The 25,172-nt window shown below is 45.5% G+C and overlaps 1 protein-coding gene across 1 annotated transcript in view; it reads left to right on the top strand.

Moving 5' to 3' along the window:
- Positions 1-25,172, top strand: part of LOC126995183 (doublesex- and mab-3-related transcription factor B1-like) — a 159,940-nt gene that overhangs the window by 37,824 nt on the left and 96,944 nt on the right. Inside the window, 1 exon segment of the mRNA XM_050854487.1 lies at positions 19,848-19,947. The gene's annotated coding sequence lies outside the window, so the exon portion shown is untranslated.

Raw genomic sequence — 25,172 nt, 5'->3', positions numbered from 1 at the left:
GATAATGATCAGGCGGTGACAGTGACAGGACAGTGATAGGAGACAGACAAAGACAAGGACAGCATAGAACAGTGATGGTGGTGGTGGTGGTGATGGTGATGGTGGTGATGGTGATGATGGGATGGTACAGAGATGGTGGTTATTAGTGGTAATGGTGGTGGTGTTGGTTGGGTGGTGGTGGTGGTGGTGGTGGTGTATGAGAGAGAGAGAGAGAGAGAGAGAGAGAGAGAGAGAGAGAGAGAGAGAGAGAGAGAGAGAGAGAGAGAGAGAGAGAGAGAGAGAGAGAGAGAGAGAGAGAGAGAGAGAGAGAGAGAGTTATAGAACAAACGAACCAACAGAGATACACACACACACACACACACACACACACACACACACACACACACACACACACACAGACACAGACACAGAATACCTAATTACCTGAGGCACAGACAGACAGATATAGACGTGGCCAAATCACACTTCAACACCGAAAAAAAAAAAATGTCGTAAAGCGTATTAGAATTTATGACATGCATTTGAATACACTAACAAAATCGAGGCTATGGAGAGGCGTGGAGACTGGTGCGTATAGAGGAGGAGGAGGAGGAGGAGGAGGAGGAGGAGGAGGAGGAATTACAACAAGAACAAAAATTTGAGATTAACAAAGCAAAGAGGAAAGAGGAAGAGAAGAAGAGGAGGAAGAAGAGGAAAAGGAAAAGGAGGAGGAGGAGGAGGAGGTAGAGAAAGAGGAAGAGGAGGAGGAATTAGAACAAGAAGAACAAAAACAAGAGATGAACAAAACAAGGAAGAGGAAAGAGGAAGAGAGGAGGAGGAGGAGGAGGAGGAGGAGGAGGAGGAGGAGGAGGAGGAGGAGGAGGAGGAGACACTGGAAAGAAGAAACCAAGAAGAAGAGATGACGATGGGGAGGAAGAGGAGGAGGAAGAGGAGGAGGAGGAGGAGGAGGAGGAGGAGAGGAAGAAGAGGAGGAGGAGAAGAAGAAGACACAGGGAAGAAGAACATAAGAAAAAGAAGAACAAGATAAACGAAAAGGAGAGAAGAAAAAGGAAGAGACAGAGAAGAAGGAGGAGGAGGAGGAGGAAGAAGAGGAGGAGGAGGAGGAGGAGGAGGAGGAGCCGTAATGTCGTAGTAAATATGACCTGAAGCACAGCTGGTGGTGGTGGTTATGGTGATAGAGGTGGTGGTGTGGTGGTGTGATGGTGGTGGTGATGGTGGTGGTTATGGTGATGGTGGTGGTTATGGAAGTGGTGGTGGTGGTGGTGGTGGTGGTAGTGGTGGTGGTGGTGGTGGTATTAACAAAAGAAATCTATATAGTTAAATAAATACACACACACAGATAGATAGAGATAGATAGATAGATAGATAGATAGTCAGTGGAAACTTAAAAGAAAATCATGCGCTGGAAAGAAGATAAAAGTGATGGTGATGGTGGTGATGATGGGTGGTGGTGGTGGTGATTGTGGTGGTGACGATAATGGCAGGGGTGGTGGTGGTGATGGGTGACGGTGGTGATGGTGATGACAGGTGGTGGCGGTGGTGATGGTGGTGGTGGTGGTGATTAAATAAACCATAAAAAATATCACAGAGAAAGAAGAGAAGAAGAGTGAGAGGGAAGAGAAGAGAAGAGAAGAGAAGAGAAGAGAAGAGAACAGCAGAGAAGACGAGAAATGAGAATACAAAAAACAAAGAGGAAATGAAGGAAAATATTATACTAGAAACCAAAAGAAAAAAAAGAAAAAGCTGCCGTTGGCGTGGATAAAAAAAATCACAGAGAAAGAAGAGAAAAAGAGCGAGAGGGAAGAGAGGAGAGAAGAGCAGAGAAGACGAGAGATGAGAATACAAAAAAATAGAGGAAATTAAAGAAAATATACTAAACAAAATTAAAGAAAAAAGAAAATAAAAGAACTGCAATTGGTGTGGATATAAAAAAAAACAAGAAAAAAGAAGAGAAAAAGAAGGTATGACAATTAAAAAAGAAAAGAAAAACAATTAAACAACAATAAATAAAAAAAATAAGACCAGAAGATGAAAGAAAGAAGCCCACAAGAGACCACAAAAATAATTAAACTGGATCGCACGAGGAGAACGATTGAGTCAAATACATTTTTTTTTTCACTTGGACACAAATGCGGAACGGATGAGAACGTCGTGGCCCCACAATCATATCCCTCACGCGTATTTTTTTTATATTTTTAAGCCGGAGGTAACAGGTGACGGCACAGGTCAGACAGAAAACAGGTGGGACAGAAAACAGGTCGGACAGAAAGGAGGTCGGACAGAACACAGGTAGGACATTAGGTGGGCCAGGAATGACAGAAATCAGGTGGGACAGAACGCAGGTGGGACAGAACACAGGTAGGACAGAACGCAGGTGGGACAGAACACAGGTAGGACATTAGGTGGGCCAGGAATGACAGAAATCAGGTGGGACAGAACACAGGTGGGACAAAACACAGGTGGGCCAGGAAGGACAAAATACAGGTGAGACAGAATACAGGTAGACGGAGGAAGAAGAAGCTACTGAGAAATGAACGAGGACACGAAGGAGGAGAAAAATAAGAGAGGAAAATAAAGCGGTGGAAAGGCAAAACGAACAGAGATCGTGAAGGAAAACAGAGAGCAGATAGGCAAGAAGGAAAACTGTAGGAAAGAAAGGGAAATGGAGACACGAAGAGGAAAGGAAGGGAACTTGCGGGAAAGGAAAGGAAAGGGAGGGATAAATATGAATGAAGGAGAGGAAAATGAAAATAATGAGGAGGAAAAGGAAATGGAAGAAAAGGGCAGTTGAGAGGAGCAAAGAGAGGAAAAGGGAAAGAAATGGAAGAAATATAGAAGAGAGGAAAATGATAGGAAAGAAAGGGAAATGGGGAAACGAAAGGAGGAGGAGGAAGAGGAGGAGAAAGAGTAAAGGGAAAAAGTGGAGAAAAAAGAGAAAAGGAAATGGAAGAAATAGGAATCGAGTCTCAAAACAGATTGAGAAAAAGAGAACAAGAAATGGAAACTGAAAACAATGAGAAAACAAAGAAAACAAGAGGAATGGAAACTGAAAACAATGAGAAAACAAAGAAAACAAGAAATGGAAACTGAAAACAATGAGAAAACAAAGAAAACAAGAAATGGAAACTGAAAACAATAAGAAAACAAAGAAAACAAGAAATGGAAACTGAAAACAATGAGAAAACAAGAAATGGAAACTGAAAACAATGAGAAAACAAAGAAAACAAGAGAAATGGAAACTGAAAACAATGAGAAAACAAAGAAAACAAGAGAAATGGAAACTGAAAACAGAATAAGAAAACAAAGAAAACAAAGAAATGGAAACTGAAAACAACGAGAAAACAAAGAAAACAAGAAACGGAAACTGAAAACAATGAGAAAACAAAGAAAACAAGAGAAATGGAAACTGAAAACAATGAGGAAACAAAGAAAACAAGAGAAATGGAAACTGAAAACAATGAGAAAACAAAGAAAACAAGAGAAATGGAAACTGAAAACAATAAGAAAACAAAGAAAACAAGAGAAATGGAAACTGAAAACAGAATAAGAAAACAAAGAAAACAAGAAGTGGAAACTGAAAACAATGAGAAAACAAAGAAAACAAGAAATGGAAACTGAAAACAATGAGAAAACAAAGAAAACAAGAGAAATGGAAACTGAAAACAGAATAAGAAAACAAAGAAAACAAGAGAAATGGAAACTGAAAACAATGAGAAAACAAAGAAAACAAGAAATGGAAACTGAAAACAATGAGAAAACAAAGAAAACAAGAAATGGAAACTGAAAACAGAATAAGAAAACAAAGAAAACAAGAGAAATGGAAACTGAAAACAATGAGAAAACAAAGAAAACAAGAAGTGGAAACTGAAAACATAATAAGAAAACAAAGAAAACAAGAAGTGGAAACTGAAAACATAATAAGAAAACAAAGAAAACAAGAAGTGGAAACTGAAAACAATGAGAAAACAAAGAAAACAAGAGAAATGGAAACTGAAAACAATAATAAAAAGAAAACAATAAATGGAAACTGAAAACAATAAGAAAACAAAGAAAACAAAAAATGGAAACTGAAAACAATAAGAAAACAAAGAAAACAAGAGAAATGGAAACTGAAAACAATGAGAAAACAAAGAAAACAAGAAATGGAAACTGAAAACATAAGAAAACAAGAGAAATGGAAACTGAAAACAAAGAAAACAAGAAATGGAAACTGAAAACAAAGAAAACAAGAAATGGAAACTCAAAACAGAATGAGAAAACAAAGAAAACAAGAAAAGGCAGAAGAAATTAGGCCAAAAATACTGAAAACAAAGACGAAACGGAGAGCGAAAGAAGGGAAATAAAAGGAGAGAAATGACCGGCCCAATCTCTCCTGTTTTATGTGCGTTCCCTCTCCTTCGTTTATCCTCCGGGACTTCCCTTCCCTTTCCCCCCCTTCCTCCTTTTCTTCTTCGCTTCCTGTATGTTTTTTCCTCGCCCTCCACAATGCTTGATTCATTTCTCTGATTCGCTCCAATTCCATTAAGCGAAGCCTCTCTATCACTGCTTTTTTTCAGCTGGCAATCATTGAGAGAGAGAGAGAGAGAGAGAGAGAGAGAGAGAGAGAGAGAGAGAGAGCAGGGGAGGCTGTTGGGGGTTGCTCTCTATAACTCGTTCCCTCTCTCCCCTCCACTCTCTCTCCCAGGCTTCCCCCTCCACTCGGATACTCCACCGGGCGATAACAACCCTGGCGTGGTCAAATAGTCCTACCTTAGAGTACTACCTGTCTGTAAGATGGCGCTGTTTGTCTGCCAATACGCTGGTTCTTACGTGTGAAGCTTTTTGAACAGTCCACCTTTAGTGTTCTTCCTTGGTCACGACAATTTATTCCTCTCTCAACTAGCACCGTCGAAATAGTTATGAGAAGCAGGAATGGTTTAGTTTGTCCTGGTCAGTCAGTCAGTTCACCGTCACATGGAGAGCCAATTCAACGTCATTGGCTCCCCATTTCATTAGTCCACAGAGAAATTTAAGAATATGGAGAGTGGAGGAGCATGCAACCAAGGATTCTCTATAGACTCCTTGGTGGCAACAGTCCGCCTGCCTCCTTGTCTGAAGTGCCTCAGACATTTTAAACTATTTTCTCAGTGTTTCCCCGTCACCAAAATGTCCTCCCTTTTTTTCTCGTTCTCTGTCTTTTAAGAAGCGAGCGTCAAGAAAGTTTAGCCAAAGAACAAAGATTTCGTTGAGTCTTTTCAGTTTTGGTGTTCTGTTGCCTTCACCTTTGTTGTGGATCTAAGCTCTGCATGGCGTTTTAATTGTGTTGTACTTTCATCTCTCCGTCTCCTAATGTAAAAATAAACCCTCAACTTCAAAGCGAAACTGTAGGAAGAGAGGAGAAGAGGGAGGGAGAGGCCGGGACAGGAGTCGTGTTGTTGTGCTACGGTGCTTCACAATGACAACAACCCTCCCTAAACACTCTCTCCTCGCAATGTCGAAAAAATGGATGGTACAAACTCTGGGTCGTCATGGGAATGCTGAGGTTTAGGAGAGTAGGGAAGGAGGAGAGGAGACTGGGAAAGGCGCTGTTTTGTGCGGCCTTACTGTGACCTTTTCTTTCAATCTTAAGCCATCATTATTTCTCCTCTGAATACAAGAATACTGGAAACTCTGGATCAAGATAAGCAGTAGAAAGAGAGGGAAAGAGGGAAGAGGAGGCTGGGTAAGGCGCCGTGTTGTGCTATTTTATGCTACGGTGCTTCACAATGACAACAACCCTCCCTATAACACTCTCTCCTCGCAATGTCGAAAAGATGGATGGTACAAACTCTGGGTCATCACGGGAATGCTGAGGTTTAGGAGAGTATGTAGGGAAGGAGGAGAGGAGACTGGGAAAGGCGCTGTTTTGTGCTGCCTTACTGTGACCTCTTTCAATACTATATCTCCTCTGAATACAAGAATACTGGAAACTCCAAGCGGATCCAATCGATTCCATTCGTGAATAATCAACACAATTCATGATTCGCCATGAATCGCCACACTAATTATTTCAATGTAATCGTGTAGACCAAGCGAATCGAGTCAATTCAAATCATGACGATTCATGGCGATTCAGAGTCACTGATTGGTTTGGAGCCATTTTTTCATGAGTCAAGGCGAGTCACCCGAGGAGTAAGCACCTTGCTAGCGGACGTCCTCATCAATGTAGTACGAGAACGATGTGCGATGTATGATCCCAGCCATCCTATGCACCGAGATCTGGATGCCATGGCTGCTTTATGGAAGGATGTTGCTACTGAAATGAAATGCAAAGGTGACTCAACAGTTTTTATTCACTTACCACAGCAGAACCATTGTAGGCTACTGAACCACAGAAGGAATTGCCGCACCCTACGATTTACTAGACAACATTACGCTGCATCTTTTTTTAAACAAATGACGACACAAAACGTTATGGACATGGCAAGATATTCTCATTTGGCAACTGTGCGGTGTGTGGTCCATGTTTGAAATGCGTGTCATACCTGCACGTCGGTAATTGGTGTTCTGCTTTCTTGTGGAGGATCCAGTCAACTCCACCAACATTTTAAATTGTTCTTTATTCATCCTAAAGAAGTCATAAAATTTCTCTGGATTATTCACCAAATCTGGGAACAGATGTCCAAAGCTCCCAAATTCAGGTCTTTTAACATTCATTTCATGCACCCATATTCGTTGCTGCATGACGCCTACGCCCACGCTGCCTCAGCCACAGCAACGCTGCTATTTCAGCGACAGCGTGTACGTCCACACACGTGAAAGCCTGCCTTGGTGCTGCCTCTTGAATGTTGACTCAGACTCAGTCAGCTGGAACTAGGCTGATTCAAAATGACTGGAGTCAAATGATTCTTCATGAATGGAATCGCTTCGCTTCGCTTGGTGTAAACGCACCAGCAGGAAGAGACGGAAGGAGTGCAGGGAGGCTGGGAAAGGTGCTGCGTTGTGCTGCCTTACTATGTCTCAAGCCATCGCTATTTCTCCTCTAGAAACGATAATACTGGAAACTCAGGATCAAGAGAGAAGGAAGGCGGGAAGGTCTTGGTTTCCGAATGGGCCGAACCGTAATATGTCTGACAAATGTAGATTAGGCCGAGAAATCGGCAAGATAGGGACACATCAACGCCGGGTACAACTATTCTTGGGACGGCGAGCAGCACAATGATTGCGTCAGAGCGGGGCGGGGGCTCAAAGGAGTGCGATACCTCCGGCGGTGTCCTTGTGGCCGCTGCTCTAAATCAGGCTGTCTGTGCTGCTTCTGCATGGAAAATTTCTGTGTAACTCTCTCTCTCTCTCTCTCTCTCTCTGTTTAGAAAATATTGTAAACTCTAGGCAATCACGAGAGCGTTAAGCTATAGGAATAAAGGAGGGGAGGGAAGGCCGGAACAACGCTGTGCTGTTCTGTGCGATGCTGTGTTGTGCCGCGCTGCCTCAATGACACATTTTCACACAATACGATATTATATTTTAAGTCCTCGCTGTCCCGTAAATCTATACAAGCAATACCAGCTGTGGATCATCGCGGGTGGAGAGGGACGGGAGGGACGGAGGGAGGGCAGGTAAGGACAGGTGCTTCGTTGTCCCCTCTTGCCTCACTTTGACAACTTTCCTCACAACACAAAGGGCTCATCGAGGTGCGTGTCGCTGCAAACCATTAAACTCGACTCTCTGATCGGGGGAAACTTTATTTTTCGATACTGAAGGAAACCAGGTCAGCGGGCGTCTAGACACGAGCGGCCAGGGCCACCGCCGCGCGCCGCTGGCCAACGAGCGGTGCTTCAGAGGCGCCCATCGCATCTTGCAGTGACACAGTTTTGTTTCAAGCATCAGCCTCTTCGTAGTAATAGGAGTTGGGTGGCTCAATCTGCTATCCTATGATCAATCTATTTCATTTTTGAGCCTGACACAATCCAAAGTAACTTAACCATAGCTAACCTAACCTAACCTAACCCTACCCTAAGACAACCTTACCTAAACCAACCCTAAGATAACCTTATCTAAACAAACCTAACCTAACCTAACCCAACCCAACTCTAAGACAACCTTACCTAAACCAACCCTAAGACAACCTTATCTAAACAAACCTAACCTAACCTAACCCAACCCTACCCTAAGACAACCTTACCTAAACCAACCCTAAGACAACCTTACCTAAACCAACCCTAAGACAACCTTATCTAAACAAACCTAACCTAACCTAACCTAACCTAACCCAACCCTACCCTAAGACAACCTTACCTAAACCAACCCTAAGACAACCTTACCTAAACAAACCTAACCTAACCTAACCTAACTTAATATATCCTGACAACCTAATCTTAATCTAACCGAACCTCAACTATCTTCAACTTCTCTTTTTCCTAATCCATGATACTGGTTTCCTTTCCCGCTGTATCATTCTTCCCATTCCTCTCTCAGCGCACCTGTCTCCCCCCACACTTACCTATACTAACCTCACCTGTCCTGGCTCATCCTCACCCGGCTGGCTGAGGACGCGCTTTGTTAACACATCACGCCCCGCAGGACAACAACTTGATTTAAATGTTTACACGCAAAATATTTATGGCGGCAAAGGAATCCGGCCTTCGCTTGGGTATAGCTTTTGTTACGACCCACCTGTGTGTGTGTGTGTGTGTGTGTGTGTGTGTGTGGAAAGAAGGCTACACCACTACTCCTACTACTGCTAACATGACCACAACATCACCACCACCACCATCACCACAATATCACCACCACCACCACCATTTCCACCACTCAAAACCGGCATCAACACCACTTCCATCACCACCAGTACCATCATCACAACCACCACCCGTAGCACACACCACCACCATCACCACAGTATCACCACCACCACCATTACCACCACTCAACACCACTTCCATCACCACCAGTACCATCATCACGCCCACCACCCGTAACAACACACCACCACCATTACCACCACTCAACACCACTTCCATCACCACCAGTACCATCATCACAACCACCACCCGTAACAACACACCACCACCATTACTTCTATCTCAATGCCTCCATCACCACCACCACCACCACCACTGACTAACGACAACAAGTCACTTAAATTTTGAGGGTGAGGTCGAGGAGGAGCATCTCAAGTAACAAGCAACGAGCAGCATTTTTTTTCTTTTTAATCTTTTTACAACCTTTGGACTTGCTTGAAGCTCTCCTGCGCTGCTCTACCCCCCCCCACCCCCCTCTCTCTTAATCTTAACCCTTCTTCTTCTTCTTCTTCTTCTTCTTCTTTTCCTATCCTCGAAGCTCCCCTGCCCTCCTCCACCTCTCCCCTCTCTCCTAATCCCCTTCTTCTTTTTTTTTCCATCCTCGAAGCTCTCCTGCCCTCCTCTACCTCCTCCACCCTCTCTCCTAACCCCCTTCTTTTTTTTCCCATCCTCGAAGCTCTCCTGCCCTCCTCCACCGCCCCCCTCTCTCCTAACCCCCCTTATTTCCCCACCCACCCCGATTGTCCTTGCTTCCTCCTGCCCTCCCTCACCCTCTCCCTTCTTACCCACCTTCCCTTCCCCCTCCTTCCTTCTCTCTCTTTCACCCCTTACCTTTTTTCCTGACCCTTATCCAGTGGTCTTCTCTCCCTTCCCTCTCTTCAAACGTTTCTCCCTGCTTCTTTTATGACCTTTCCTCTCTAGTTTGACCTCCATCTTGACCTCCTTCCCCTCGAACATTACCTTTAACGATCCTTCTATCCCTCCCTCTCCTTCACTCAGACTAACCTAACCTAACCTAACCTAACCTTGCCCTCCCTTCTCTCCTCTTCCCCGCCGCCTTCCCTCTCCTGCCCTGTCCTCACCCTTCCCTACCTTCTTCTCTCCCTTACCCCCCTTCACACGTATATCCTTCCTTCTTTTATAACATTTTCTCGCTAGTTTGACCTCCATCTTGACCTCCTTCCCCTCGGACACTACCTTTAACGATCCTTCTATCCCTCCCTCTCCTTCACTCAGACTAACCTAACCTAACCTAACCTAACCTAACCTTGCCCTCCCTTCTCACCTCATACCCGCTTCCTTCCCTCTCCTGCCCTGTCCTCACCTGTACCTTCCTTCACCTCCCCTCCCAGGTCTCCCCCCCCCCCTCACAATGACCAAGGAGGGGGGAAGAGGGGAGGGAGAGAAGGAGGGGGGGGGGGCAGCAGGACGAGTCAGTTTAGTCAGGCTTCCTCCCGCTCGTAAACCTGAAGACACAAAACTTCACTTTGCAATAAGAAACTTAACTAATAATAAATTACATTCTATTATACAATAAATGTTTGACTTCATTATTTTTAAGAGCGCCGTTCATTCGATAAGGGAGAAGCTCGCATGTTTGTTTTTTTTTTTTCCCGACGTGTTTTGTGTTGTGACTGTGAGTGTGTGTATGTGTGTGTGTGTGTGTGTGTGTGTGTGTCCGCAACCATGACCCCTTATTAAGCCCACCACAAACGTTAATGCACCACCACCACGACAACCAAACCACCTTAGCCACCACCACCACCACCACCACCACCACCAGTCTACATGAAAGAACCCTATTCAGACAAACCTATAAAACAGCAGGGGGGAGAGTGGGACACACACACACACACACACACACACACACACACACACACACACACACACACACACACACACACACACACACACTCATGGACAGGAAAAGACTAAGACGCTTGCCCTGTTCTGCCTCATACGTCGATTCATGCATACGCAGAAAATTCTCCCAATGCTTGACCAAACTGGTGAAATAGTCTTAAGGACAGAGTCAGAAAAGTGAGGAAGAGGATTGCGAGGAGATGCTTTGGCCGGTGGAAGATTCAGTCACAATGGGGATAGAAGATTATGGACATGAGGGAAAGTGTCGTGAGGCTGAGAGAGGGTCGAGAAGGGAGAGGAGAGGCCAGGATGGGGATAGAAAAATAAGAATCGAGTCAGGGAAGTGAGGGAAAGAATTGCTATATGGTCATTCTACTTAGGTGTTCTGAGTATAACTGTGAAAGTAAAGGTTAGTCATCTCTCTCTCTCTACAGTGTTTTCTGCGGCCATTTGAAGAGTTCTCAATATTTTAAACCTTCCCACAGCCTCCACAGTCCCCAAAACTCTTCCCCCCCCTCTCCCTTACTGTCCTCCAGCCTTCACTCTTCCAGCCCTTCTCATCTCCCTCTTCAACCTTTCCACAGCCTCCTCAATCCACAAAACTCTTTCCCTCCTCTCCCTAACTGTCCTTCAGCCTGCACCCTTCCAGCCCTTCTCATCTCCCTCTTCAACCTTTCCACAGCCTCCTCAATCCACAAAACTCTTTCCCTCCTCTCCCTAACTGTCCTCCAGCCTGCACCCTTTCAGCCCTTCCCATCTCCCTCTGTAACCTACCCACAGCCTCAACAGTCGGGGGTCGGAGCCAGCAGAACAGGGAGGAACAATTCAGGGTGTCGGGAAGGTGGATGTAGAGTCTTGGGCTATAAACTAACAATTACCTTGGAGTGCGGGCTAGGAGGGAGTGGTTAGACGGGGGTGAGACAGGGGTGGGACGGGTGTTTGGTTTAGGGGTCAGCAGGGCTTGGAAGGGACAGGCATGCATAGTTAATTAAGAGTGGCAAGAAATTGGGATATAGCGGTGGAGACTTGGGGTATAAGCTAGCAAGGGGTAAAATGGAGTTTGGCAGGGACTTGTCAGGGGTTTTGCAGGACCTTAGCAAGAGGCCGACATGGGGTTGACAGGGGTTTGGCAAAAGATTCGGAGGGGTTGGCGGAGACTGGCAGGGACTTGACAGGGGTTTTGCAGGACCTTAGCAAGAGGCTGACAGGGGTTTGGGAAAAGATTCGGAGGGGTTGGCTGGGACCGGCAGGGACTTGACAGGGGAGTTTCAAGGGCTTGGAAAGGGATATGGCAGAGAGTTTTTAAGAGGTTGAAAATGTAGGACTAGAACTTGGCAGGGAATTGGCAGGGACTTGACAGGGGTTACAAGGGCTTGGAAAGGGATATGGCAGAGTTTTTAAGAGGTTGGCAGAAGTTTGACAGAGGATCAGCAAGGATTGACAGGGGGGGCAAGGGATTGGCAGTAGGTTGGCAGGGGATTTGCAGGAGTTTTGACTGGGGGTTGGCAGGGCCTTGAGGGGAGGATGACATGGAGTTTGGCAGGGAATTGACAGGGTGAAGACAGTTGAGCGGGGTATATATGCATTTTCACCCCCTTACGAGCGTGCTGTGACCAATGAGACGGCATGCGCTTGTCCAGTGTGTATCGATGATGGTTTGCAAGGTTACGGGTAGGAAATGTTGCACTTGTGTCGACGCTCACACCCACCATCACCTTCATCACTCACCAACACCATCTAATCTTCTTTCCACAAGTTCCCTCCAGCTCCCACACTCATCCGAGACCGCATTTTAAAAGAGGTGTGTGTGTGTGTGTGTGTGTGTGTGTGAGAGAGAGAGAGAGAGAGAGAGAGAGAGAGAGAGAGAGAGAGAGAGAGAGAGAGAGAGAGAGAGAGAGAGAGAGAGAGAGAGAGAGAGAGAGAGAGAGAGAGAGTGTGTGTGTGTGTCTGTGTGTGTGTGTAAGTAAGTAAGTAAGTAAGTAAGTAAATATTTATTGCCTTTAAAATATAAGAATATTGTTATATAAACATAACATAAAACATGGCAATGGCACAGCCTGTCAAGCCGAAGCTTCCCGACAGACATGGAATTATATTATTTTATTTAATGTTTACATTGGCACAAAATTGGTACCTAATATATTATTAACTAACGTATAGAACAATAAGAATAATTATAATAATATGTTGCTGAGAATAACAATAACAATATCAATTATAATAATAATAATAATAATAATAATAATAATAATAATAATAATAATAATAATAATAATGAACATTACACTTGTGAAACTAAGTTCATACCACACACTACAATTGATTACTACTTTGACAATTATATAAATTATATAAATTATGTGTGTGTGTGTGTGTGTGTGTGTGTACGTATACCTGGACAGCTCAGGGAAGAAGTTATGGGTTCCTGGAGCCTGTGCTTAATGTTGTAGTGCATGTATGTTACCTGTCACAGAAAACGGAGAACCTTTCACTGAGCTCCACCTGTGCATTGTGAGGCGGGCGGGCTCTCCTTTGTGTCGGCGAATGGGAATGCACGCAAGGGTCTTAAGCTGGCCACGACATCCTGACTTATAGGCGGGTTGGAAAATCAGCTCCCACGCACGCATAAAGCCAGCCAGCCAGCCAGACTATCATGAGGCTGGTATTCTTAGACAGTTCCGCCTCTCACATCAACTACTTCCAAAGGCCAAAAATGAGATCAGTCGGGTTCTTTTGAGTGTTTTTTCTAGGTTCATGCCACAGAGGAAGGGTCAAACTACCAATAGGGTCAATAAACTACCCCTGGAAATGCCCGAAACTCCTACGAAAGTCTTGTCAAATATGTGTGCTGGGGCGCCGGAGTGTTAAAAAATGCGGCACTCAGACTCATCCATATGCAACGCGAGACTCCTTCTTTCTCTTCCCCTTCAATGTTGTGGGTGTGATTGGCGGTAACCTAACCTAACCTAACCTAACCCCTGGCAGGTGATTGGTTAGTTCTGACATTATATAACGTGGGAATGTGGAACGGCGTAGAAGAGAGAGAGAGAGAGAGAGAGAGAGAGAGAGAGAGAGAGAGAGAGAGAGAGAGAGAGAGAGAGAGAGAGAGAGAGAGAGAGAGAGAGAGAGAGAGAGAGAGAGAGAGAGAGAGAGAGAGAGAGAGAGAGAGAGAGAGAGAGAGGAAGGCTGGGGGAGGGAAGCACGCACACACCACCACTCATTAGCTGCGTGTGTGTGTGTGTGTGTGTGTGTGTGTGTGTGGTCAATATCTCGGCCTTCCCCACCCTACCACATGAAAAATAAATCAACCGGAAAGCCATTAATACACACCCCTCAGATCAGGAAGTCTAGTTAAGTGGCGCTGAACCTGATGGCGCCACAGAAAGGAATATCTTAGTCAACGTTCGCTATAAAAACGTTGAAAGCAAGTAACGAATCTCTTAATGCCAGCCCTCAACAAATGGTGCGCAAAGGGAGGACAGGGAGAAAGAGTGAGTGAAGGGAAACAGGGTGCAGGAAGGGAGGAAAGGGAGAAAGAGTGAAGGGAAACAGGGTGCAGGAAGGGAGGAAAGGGAGAGTGAAGGGAAACAGGGTGCAGGAAGGGAGGAAAGGGAGAAAGAGTGAAGGGAAACAGGGCGCAGGAAGGGAGGAAAGGGAGAAAGAGTGAAGGGAAACAGGGTGCAGGAAGGGAGGAAAGGGAGAGTGAAGGGAAACAGGGTGCAGGAAAGGAGGACAGAGAAGGAACGTCAACAAAAGAAACAAGGAATAGACACGCCTAGGCTTTAAGGGGCTTTTATTTCACTGGGCAAATTTTCCGTGGATCTTAAGTCAAACCACGATTTCCGATAGCGTGGTTCTCATTTGTTTCTTGTTATTGGTGCGCTGATGATTGTGAATACCGTCGTCCTTCAAGGAACTCTACCGTAGCTTTGGAAGATCGCGGACACGTCAGAAAACCACGGAAATATGAGAACCACGCCAGCGGAAATCGTGGTTTGACTGAAAATCCACGGAAAATTTGCCCAGTGTAATAGCCCCTTTACGAGTCTTGCTAACCAACTGATTTGATAACTGACTGACCGGCTTAATTACGTGACTTGGTATGTGAGGAGATGATGGGTGGTTAATTGGGTGGCTGACTGACCCCTACTGACTGACTAATTGGTTGACTGACGGAGATTCTGACAACCTCGACCATTCCTTTTATCCTGTCGTTAACTTCATTTGAATGCACGAAATTGACTGACTGGATAGCTGACTGACGGCCTCCTCCTCCTCCTCCTCCTCCTCCAACACTTATCTTCGGTAGGTTGCAATATACCTTTTCGGCAAGATCGGAGTTCCGCCATTCATGTTAGGTATGGCCATCACTCACGACCTTGGTGATTAACCGATACCCGCAGTGCACCGCCTTATACGTGTACCCTGCCTGTGAGTCTTCCCTGCCTAGCCACAGAGCCTGCCAGAACACACACACACACACACACACACACACACACACACACACACACACACACACACACACACACACACGCACTCTTTCGGCCACCTCTTTTGATTTTTTTTTTTTTAGGAGCAACGAGTAGCGGGCTTTTTTTTATATTATTGTTTCCTTTCTTTCTGTGCCCTTGAGCTGTCTCCTTTGTTGTAAAAAAAAAAATCACACACACACACACAGCCATGCCACCAATCAACGCTCAAAATATGTTATGCAGATAGCAACCCAGCCTTCCACAGAGCCCCAAAGACATATATATTTTTCTGCCTGACATTCCAATTCTTTTGCTTGTATTTCTCTCTCGCTCTTTTCTATCATATATTGCAATTCTTTTATGGTTATTCCTCTTTCCACTATATTTTGCCGTTCTTCTCTTTTCTTCCTTCCAAATTTATCATGAGTATTCCTGAAATGTTAATGGCTTACTCAAATGCAAGCCACACAATCAGCCAGTCATCCAGTCACTAAGTTCGTCATCCATACATCCAACAACCCAGTCAGCCATTTCATAAGACAGCCACACGCCCCACTGACATAGCCAGCCATGCACTCATATAGCCATCCATTAAGTCATCCATCTCCTTGCCTATCGCCCATCCGCCTCCCAGCCAACCATGCACTGAGACAGCCAACCAGTCAGCCATCCGCCTCCCAGCCAGCCATGCACTGAGACAGCCAACCAGTCAGCCATCCGCCTCCCAGCCAGCCATGCACTGAGACAGCCAACCAGTCAGCCATCCGCCTCCCAGCCAGCCATGCACTCAGACAGCCATCCAGTCAGCCATCCGCCTCCCAGCCAGCCATGCACTGAGACAGCCAACCAATCAGCCATCCGCCTCTCAGCCAGCCATGCATTGAGACAGCCAACCAGTCAGCCATCCACCTCTCAGCCAGCCATGCACTGACAGCCATCCAGTCAGCCAACCGCCTCTAAACCAGCCATCCAGTCAGCCATCCGCCTCCCACCCAGCCAGCCATGCATTAAGACAGCCAGCCATTCAGACATCCTATCATCCATCCGCCTGCCAGCCATTCGTTCATCCACCTCTCAGCCAGCCCACCCCCACCCCCCTCCAGCCGCCGCCCACCCACACAAGCCCTTCACCATTATTTTCCTGTTATCGTGACGTCTATCTTCGCCTTCACGAGATTGCTGCCAATTAAGCAAAACCACACCCCATACTGCACCCCCCCCTCTCTCTCTCTCTCTCTCTCTCTCTCTCTCTCTCTCTCTCTCTCTCTCTCTTATAAACCGGATCAACATAAACTGCTGATGAGGTGGAATTAGTGGAAAAAAATGAATCACAATTATCTAATTAATCGAAACGCCGCACGATTATGCTACGATGATGTGGCGGAGTCAGGCACACTTGCGCTTATGACTCATCTCTGTCATCATCATCATTACCGCTTGCGTCGTTATCATCATGTATAATCACTGGATAATCACCTTCCTTATTATCAACCTCAACACCATTTTACATCTCATAGTTTCCGTCATCACTATCATCATCGACGTCACTATCATTATCCTAAGTCAACATATTCGTCCTCCTCATCACCATCACCGTTACCGGCATTATCACACAGTCACCATCATTATCACCCTCATCACCATTACATCAATACTTCTAACTCTCATCAGCGAACACATCACTATAGTTGGTTCCATCGGGTCCGTCAAAAACAACACTCGTCATTTGGCAACACCTTCATTCCTTTACCCGTTTATCGTGACACCATGAACCGGGCGACTGCTTATATTAACTCTTCATACGTCAGGCATCAAGTGTAATGTGTTAATGAAGAAAATATAATTGATAGTATTCTTATTCTCTGTGCCTGAAACTATACTGAGAGGCCATGTGAGATCATAGCCTAATAAAGGGTGATTGGTGGTATTCCTTATTCTTTGTGCTGGATGAAACTTTGCTAATAGAGCGTGTTAGAGCATAGCCTAGTCAAGTCCTCTGTGGGCTATACTAAGGATCAGTTTCACAGTTCGACACGATGGGTTACTAAGATCCCAAAGCAATGCCAGATGTCGAAAATTCCTTGTAATGTGTTTTGTGGTCATACATAAGTTTGGTAAATTTGAGCAAACTACACAGGAAATCTCTTATGTGTCTAGTGGTGAGCAGAAACCCTAACCGTTATGGAGTGTGTGCGATTGTCTAGTTTGGTTCGGACTGTTACAAGGACGCTGTGTTGGACTGAGGAATTAGTTCTGTGTGTAAGAATATTGCCTGATAAAGGGGCCCTCAAAGTGCTCATTACAGACCATCCAAGGAGTCAATAAAGTGTTAAGTGAAAAAGGCCAAATGGTGTAAATGGATGATTGAAGGTCTGCGGGATGGAACTTAACACCTGGATTTCAATGCTGATCGTTATGATTTGAAGAAATTATAACGCTGTGCTAAAATATCGCGTAATACGTTACAAATAAGTGCTACATAATTTACGTGCAATTAGTTCTGAGCGTGTTTTTTAGATTATTGTTAGTAAAGAAAATTACGTCTAAACTGACATTCGTGTTTCGCCCACCTTTTTTTCTTTTTTATACGTTTTCGCCGATGGCGCCGGTACACTTTCTTCATAGGGTCACAATGCGCCACAATGGGCCCAAGCCCATTGTGGCGCAGGCAAGCGGTTTTTTATAGTGGCGCCATCCTGCTCTGGCTCATGCTGCCCCCCGGAGGTCATCTTTGGTCCTTGAATCTAGAGTTCGGGTTGATGGGTAGTCTTCTGGACCGCGCACACACACACACACACACACACACACACACACACACACACACACACACACACACACACACACACACACACACAGAGAAGGAGGTGAAGGAGGAGGAAAAGGAAGAGTGAGGCCATTAAGTCCTTCTCCTGCTTGGAAGACAAGGGAAAAAGGAGGAGAGAGAGAGAGAGAGAGAGAGAGAGAGAGAGAGAGAGAGAGAGATTCTTTTCACTTCCAATTCTGCATCATAAAAATGGTCAGCATATTATTAAATCTTAAAAAAATAGTAAGTATAATAGTAAAATAAAAGTCACGCGCACAATGGCATAGTTACCCATCATTTCTAGCCTGGCAACCCCCCCCCCCCCCCCCCCAGCACCGCCACGTTCACCGCGCGCGCTGATTGGTCCTAATTTCTCCCGATGCCGAACCGTAAGAGACTTCGGAAATATGCCACACCGGGCAGGGCGCGAACCAGCATCGTCGTGAACGCAGCCCCGTCACACTATCCACTCAACCACCGCCCCCCCAAACGCCATTGAACATCTGTACCTTGCCTCCACACCCCCTTTGAGTGTGTACCTCTCACCCTCCCTGTAGTAATCATTAGTAGTAGTAGTAATAGCAATAGTAGTGGTGATAGTAGCAGTAGTAGTTATTATTATTATTATTATTATTATTATTATTATTATTATTATCATCATCATCATTATATCACCCCCATTATCATTAATACTATTCGCATCACTGACGGTAGTATTTAGTTAATTACTGTGTGTGTGTGTGTGTGTGTGTGTGTGTGTGTGTGTGTGTGTGTGTGTGTGTGTGTGTGTGTGTGTATACGTATATATATATTTATATATACACACACACGAACGCTATGGGAAGGTTGTGCTACATCTCCGCCTCGTCCGCATTCCACGTCCATCATGGTGAGGCAACCGCGGGAGTCACTTAATTCTGGTGCAATATTTTCTTATGTACAACACGTCGCTGAAGAAGGTACCAGAAAGATATTTAGGGCCGTGTTACAAGACATTTCGCCGCCCAAGAACACATATTTGACAAGGCTTTCGTAGGAGTTGTGGGCATTTCCAGGGGTTGTTTTATGACCCCGGTGTTTGTTTGACCCTTCTTCTGTACCGTGAGCCTAAAGAAACACTCATTAATACCCGGCTGACCCCCTCTTTGACCTTTAGAAATAGCTGATGTGAGAAGCAAAAGTGTCTTATGATACCAACCTTGGTGTTTTGTTAAGGCCAAAGATGAGCCCCATGGACAGTTCCCACCAAAATCTTCCTTCCTCCTCGTCCAGTCTTGCACCGAAACAAAGGACTCCTCCGAATTTCTCCTTTGTTGATGCTTTATTAATAACACAAGATCAGATCGTGTCCATAAGGTGCAGGGGACGGTTCAAGGCCGCAACGAAATCACAAAGAGAGAACTGGCCGCAACGCCAAAGGAAACAGGAAAAAAGAAAAAAAAAAAAACGTAAGTCATTAACAAAGATTAGGTCGAGAAGTGTCTTAGTGCTTCCTTTTGAAAGATATAAGAAGAGATTCCAATAGCCGTGTAAACAGTACTGAAGCCTTGGCGACGCAGCGTAATGCCCGCCACTCGGAGCAGTCAGTCAGTCCGCCTGTCAATTTGTCCGCCATTCCGTAAAGGTGAAGGAGCAGCGGCCATTGCTCGCCGGTCCCGCAACGGTATGTGGGTTTGGGAGAGGCAACAACCACCATCCCATTGTTGTTGTGTTGGTGGTGGTGGTGGTCGTTGTGGTGGTCGTGGTGGTGGTGGTGGTTTGTTGTCCGCCAGTCACCACATAGTGACCCGACACATTCATGCATACAATGAACCTCATATCTCTAGTTATTTTGTATTTCTTTATGCCCACTCAGTGCTCCAGGCCCTTGATGGCGCGGGCGAGTGACGCCAATCTGTCTCTGTCTAGTCTGTTTCATACATCTACAACGTTTACTTTACTTTGTTTCAGGCTCTAGTGCAGCGTTGTGCGTTTCATGTCGAGGAGGCCAGACGTGCCTTGGCGTCCACCTGTTGCCTCCTCGCGGCCGTCACCTGGTCCTCAGCACACGGTAAGTGGAACAATCTTGTCCTCCTCACTCTCGGCCCCACGGCGCCCTCAACACACTGGTGGGAGGCACAGCCTGCCTTCTTGCCTGCTTGTCCTCCTCCCTTCCTCCCTCCCTGCAGCAGCACTTGAGTGGTGGGCGGCACAGCTTGCCTCCCTCCCTCCCTGCAGCAGCACTTGAGTGGTGGGCGGCACAGCTTGCCTCCCTGCCTGCTTGTGCTCCTCCCTGCCGCAGCACCTGAGTGATGGGAGGCTCAGCCTACCTCCCTCCTCCCCTGCATGTCCTCTCCCCCCTCCCTCCCTGCCACCCACCTAAGTGCTGGGCACCCGCTCGGGGCCCCTCGCCATGGTGCTGGAGGTGCAAGCAACGGTTGCCGCCACACGAGGCATTCCTAATAGGCTTCTTGCGGCACCTTTACTGCTACACTGTCAGCCTTCACCTTCATTATCGATCTTGTCACTCAACACTCAGCCGCAATAACTCCATTTACCTTCAAGGCAAACACACCCGTCCATTTCAAGAACGTAAGGTTGCAATTATTGTCATGAGTTCTTATGTAACTGGCTGGCTGTGTTTAGAACACAAGGAGTATGGAGGAGGCCAGACGGCCTACGCGGACCGCTCCTGTAAAGCTAACACTACATATTCTCTCCGTCCATGAATTATCAAACCTTTTCCTGAGGGTGTCTATCGCATTGGACAGAGAAGTACAAGTCTGTAGCACAAGGGAGCAGACAAGGTAATGGGGAGGTATACAGTGCCCTCCAAAACAGGTTCGTGGGTGTGTTTAAGACAGGCCAGGCAGCAAGTAGCACGGACGAGCGGGCGAGGTAATGGGGAGGTACGCAGAGCCTTGTATTATACGCGTACTATCGGACGAGGAGGTGGCACGCACGCACGCACACACCCATTCATGCATGTAAACCTTGCATGGAAAGAAACTGAGACACTTGATGAGGAAAAGATGTTACGTACGGTACATTGGATTAAAACAAAACAGTATTAAGAGAAAATAGCTCGTCCCTTTCTGTGATGAGACTAGACTATGTTCGGTACTTTAGACGCCTCCAAACCTCACATCAACTATTTCCAGAGGCCGAAAAGGAGATCAGTCAGTTCTTATAAGTGGTATCTTACGTTCATGGTACAGAAGAAGGATCAAACTACCACCAGAGTCATAAAACTACCCCTGGAAATGCCCACAACTCTTACGAAAGCCTTGTCAAGTATGTCCTTGGGCGTTGAAAGGTAAAAAACTACCCTTGGAAATGCCCACAACTCTTACGAAAGCCTTGTCAAATATATGTGCTTGGGCATTGAAATGTTAAAAAACTACCCCTGGAAATGCCCACAACTCTTACGAAAGCCTTGTCAAATATATGTGCTTGGGCATTGAAATGTTAAAAAACTACCCCTGGAAATGCCCACAACTCTTACGAAAGCCTTGTCAAATATATGTGCTTGGGTGTTGAAATGTTAAAAAACTACCCCTGGAAATGCCCACAACTCTTACGAAAGCCTTGTCAAATATATGTGCTTCGGTGTTGAAAGGACATAAAACTACCCCTGGAAATGCCCACAACTCTTACGAAAGCCTTGTCAAATATATGTGCTTCGGTGTTGAAAGGACATAAAACTACCCCTGGAAATGCCCACAACTCTTACGAAAGCCTTGTCAAATATATGTGCTTCGGTGTTGAAAGGACATAAAACTACCCCTGGAAATGCCCACAACTCTTACGAAAGCCTTGTCAAATATATGTGCTTCGGTGTTGAAAGGTCATAAAACTACCCCTGGAAATGCCCACAACTCTTACGAAAGCCTTGTCAAATATATGTGCTTCGGTGTTGAAAGGACATAAAACTACCCCTGGAAATGCCCACAACTCTTACGAAAGCCTTGTCAAATATATGTGCTTCGGTGTTGAAAGGTCATAAAACTACCCCTGGAAATGCCCACAACTCTTACGAAAGCCTTGTCAAATATATGTGTTTGGGCGTTGAAAGGTTAAAGAACTACCCCTGGAAATGCCCACAACTCTTACGATAGCCTTGTCAAATATATGTGCTTCGGTGTTGAAAGGTTAAAGAACATTGGTATTATAAGACACACTCGCTTCTCACATCAGGTATTTCTAAAGGTCAAAGAGGGGGTCAGTCGGGTTCTAATGAGTGTTTCTTCAGGTTCACGGTACAGAAGAAGACTCACACTACCACCAGGGTCATAAAACTACCCTTGAAAATGCCCACAACTCCTACGAAAGCCTTGTCAAATATGTGTTCTTGGGCTGCGATTTGTCTTGTAATATGAACCTATGTATCTTTATCTCAGTGTCAGGAAAGGGCTTTTTTTTTATTAATGTTTGCTTTTTTTGTGCCCTTGAACTGTCTCCTTTGCTGTAAAAAAAAAAAAAAAAAAAAAAAAACGAGGAGCCTTGAAAATAATGTGTTGCGTTATATCTTTTGCCCGCTCATTATTTTTTGTCTTTGTGGAAACAGCGATTAGCGGGCTTTTTTTTTCCACCTTTTGTTGCCCTTGAGCTGTTTCTTTACCTGTAACAAAAAAAAAGCACAAAAAGAAAAAAAAAGACACGGTATATGTAATCATTGTTCTACATGTCTTAAGTTATGCCTCGGAACTTAAAAGGTATCAACAACTCCTCTCATTTACGTGCAGACAAACAAACAAACAAACAATCAAAAAGACCGGACTGCTGACAACAAAAGGACAAGCGAACTGAACCGAGACAATCGACCTTCGGCGCGCACACACACACACACACACACACACACACACACACACACACACACACACACACACACACACACACACTACTAATACTAATACTAACTTCCACTAAAAAAAGAAGTAATAATTATAATCAAAAGGAAGAGGAGGAGGAGGAGGAGGAGGAAGGACAAAGAGAGGTTTAAGGCAAGAAGACTATATGAGAGAGAGAGAGAGAGAGAGAGAGAGAGAGAGAGAGAGAGAGAGAGAGAGAGAGAGAGAGAGAGAGAGAGAGAGAGAGAGAGAGAGAGAGAGAGAGAGAAGTAGGAGTTGAAAGAGTGCAAGATCGAGAGAGATGAAGGAAGAGGAGAAGGAGGAGAAGAAAAAAAAAAAAGCTTGGAAAGAAGAAGAACCAGTCAGGTAACAAAGCAAATTTATGAGGGACGTGTGAGAGAGAGAGAGAGAGAGAGAGAGAGAGAGAGAGAGAGAGAGAGAGAGAGAGAGAGAGAGAGAGAGAGAGAGAGAGAGAGAGAGAGAGAGAGAGAGAGAATACAAGCTGGATTAAAGTATTATGCAATGGCTGTGCAAAAAAAAATGGGCTAAGTTAAGATTTTGTTTTGATACAGTTATTAAACGTGGAGAAGGGAAGTGTGTGTGTGTGTGTGTGTGTGTGTGTGTGTGTGTGTGGATGATAACCGGACACAAGAAAAATAAAGTAAAAAAACGAGAAACTATATTGTATTTGACGGATAGCTGAAGTCAATGCGTGGGAAGGGAGGGAAGAAAAGGGGAGGGGAAAGGGCGAGAGGGGTGAGGGAGGTTAGTCAGATCACGTAAGCCGAAGATATCCAGGTGAAGCTATCTAGTTATTTAGCCAGTCACTCATTAAGTCATGTATGTCATTACCGGAGGGCTTAATCATTACTTAAGTCTCTCAAATGTGTGTTATTTCTCCTCTTAAATAATACAGGACTTGGGATGGGCACGGTGAGAGGGTGGGGGATGGGGTGGAGGTGAGAGGGAAAGAAAGGAAGAGAGGGAGGGAGGAGGAAAAGAAGGAAGAGAGGGAGGGATGAAGGAAGGGAGGGAGGAAAGGGGAGAGGGAGGCAGGATGGAAGGAGAAAAAGTAGGAGAGGAGGGAAAGTTATCTAATTTCCTAAACTGGGTAACTCTTTTATCGCTTCGCTCCTTTTCCTAATTAATGGAGTGGCAGGTGTATCGAGATGGGGGGCAGGTAATGAGGTTAGGAGGGTGAGGAAGGTGAGGGGTAGGTAGGTGTGACGTCTACCAGAAGCGCTGCATCCCATTTTTCATCCCCTTTCCCATTCTTCTATCTTGGCCCGAGTTTGCACTAATGGCCTTATTCTAAAACATTCCGGTCCCTACACGCGCACACTTGACAAGGTTTTCGTAGAGGTTGTGTAGTATTTCCATGGGTGGTTTTCTATGAGCCCAATGATAGTTTGACAAGGTTTCTGCACCACGTGAAAAATTGCTCATGAGAACCCGACTAAGCTCTTTTGTGGCCTTGGGAAGTATTGGTTGTGAGAGCCGAGAGCGTCTGTGAATAAGGGCCGAAGTATTTGTTCCAGTTGTGTTTTTACCTCTATTATTTTGTGGTCTGGATTCATGGACTTTTGCCCCCACCAGACCGGCCTCGACATATTTGGAAGACTTATATGGCCAGTTTTACAGTCCAACACAGCACGTTTGCAAGCTCCCCAACCAAACACAAAATACGACGAAAATTCATTGTGTAGTATTTGACGTTAATATAAAAAGGAAGAGGAAATTTTAGGAAACCACACCGGAAATCTCTTCATCAGTGTCTGGTGTTGAGTAAAAAAAAAAATGATCATTGTGGAGAATATAGTTTGGTTAGGGCGCTTACCATGACGCTGTGTTGGACTGTGGAACTGGCCGGTAGTATCAGGCGAGAAACTACCTCGGGCGCGCTTGTTCAGATAAGCCGCCACCATGCCAGACTGCGGACGTCATTGTTGTCCTCCCCCCTCCCCCCCCCCTCCCCCCCCCCCTCTCCTTCACACTGCATTTTCCCTCAAGATGAAAGAGGAGGGTGAGGGTGCTGGCGGCGGTGAGCAGGAGGAGAGCGGCAGTTTTTTCCTTCACCGCCTTAACCTAAAGTAGAAATGCAAAGTTTTGGAGCTATCTGATTAATATAGAATCACTCAGGTTTACGGACAGACCACCAAGCCTGGATCATAGGGTCTGTGTGGTCTGAATTTCTGTGCAAATCTCTCTCTCTCTCTCTCTCTCTCTCTCTCTCTCTCTCTCTCTCTCTCTCTCTCTCTCTCTCTCTCTCTCTCTCTCTCTCTCTCTCTCTCTCTCTCTCTCTCTCTCTCTCTCTCTCTCTCTCTCTCTCTCACTTTTTTCTCTTTTCTCTCTGCTTCTCTGTCTGTATGTCTCTGTTTCTGTCTCTTTGCGTCTGTTTTGTCTCTGTCACACACACACACACACACACACACACACACACACACAC

This window comes from Eriocheir sinensis, chromosome 7 (assembly GCF_024679095.1).
Source record: "Eriocheir sinensis breed Jianghai 21 chromosome 7, ASM2467909v1, whole genome shotgun sequence".
Classification (NCBI taxonomy): domain Eukaryota; kingdom Metazoa; phylum Arthropoda; class Malacostraca; order Decapoda; family Varunidae; genus Eriocheir; species Eriocheir sinensis.
This window is presented reverse-complemented; position numbering and strand designations above follow the sequence as displayed.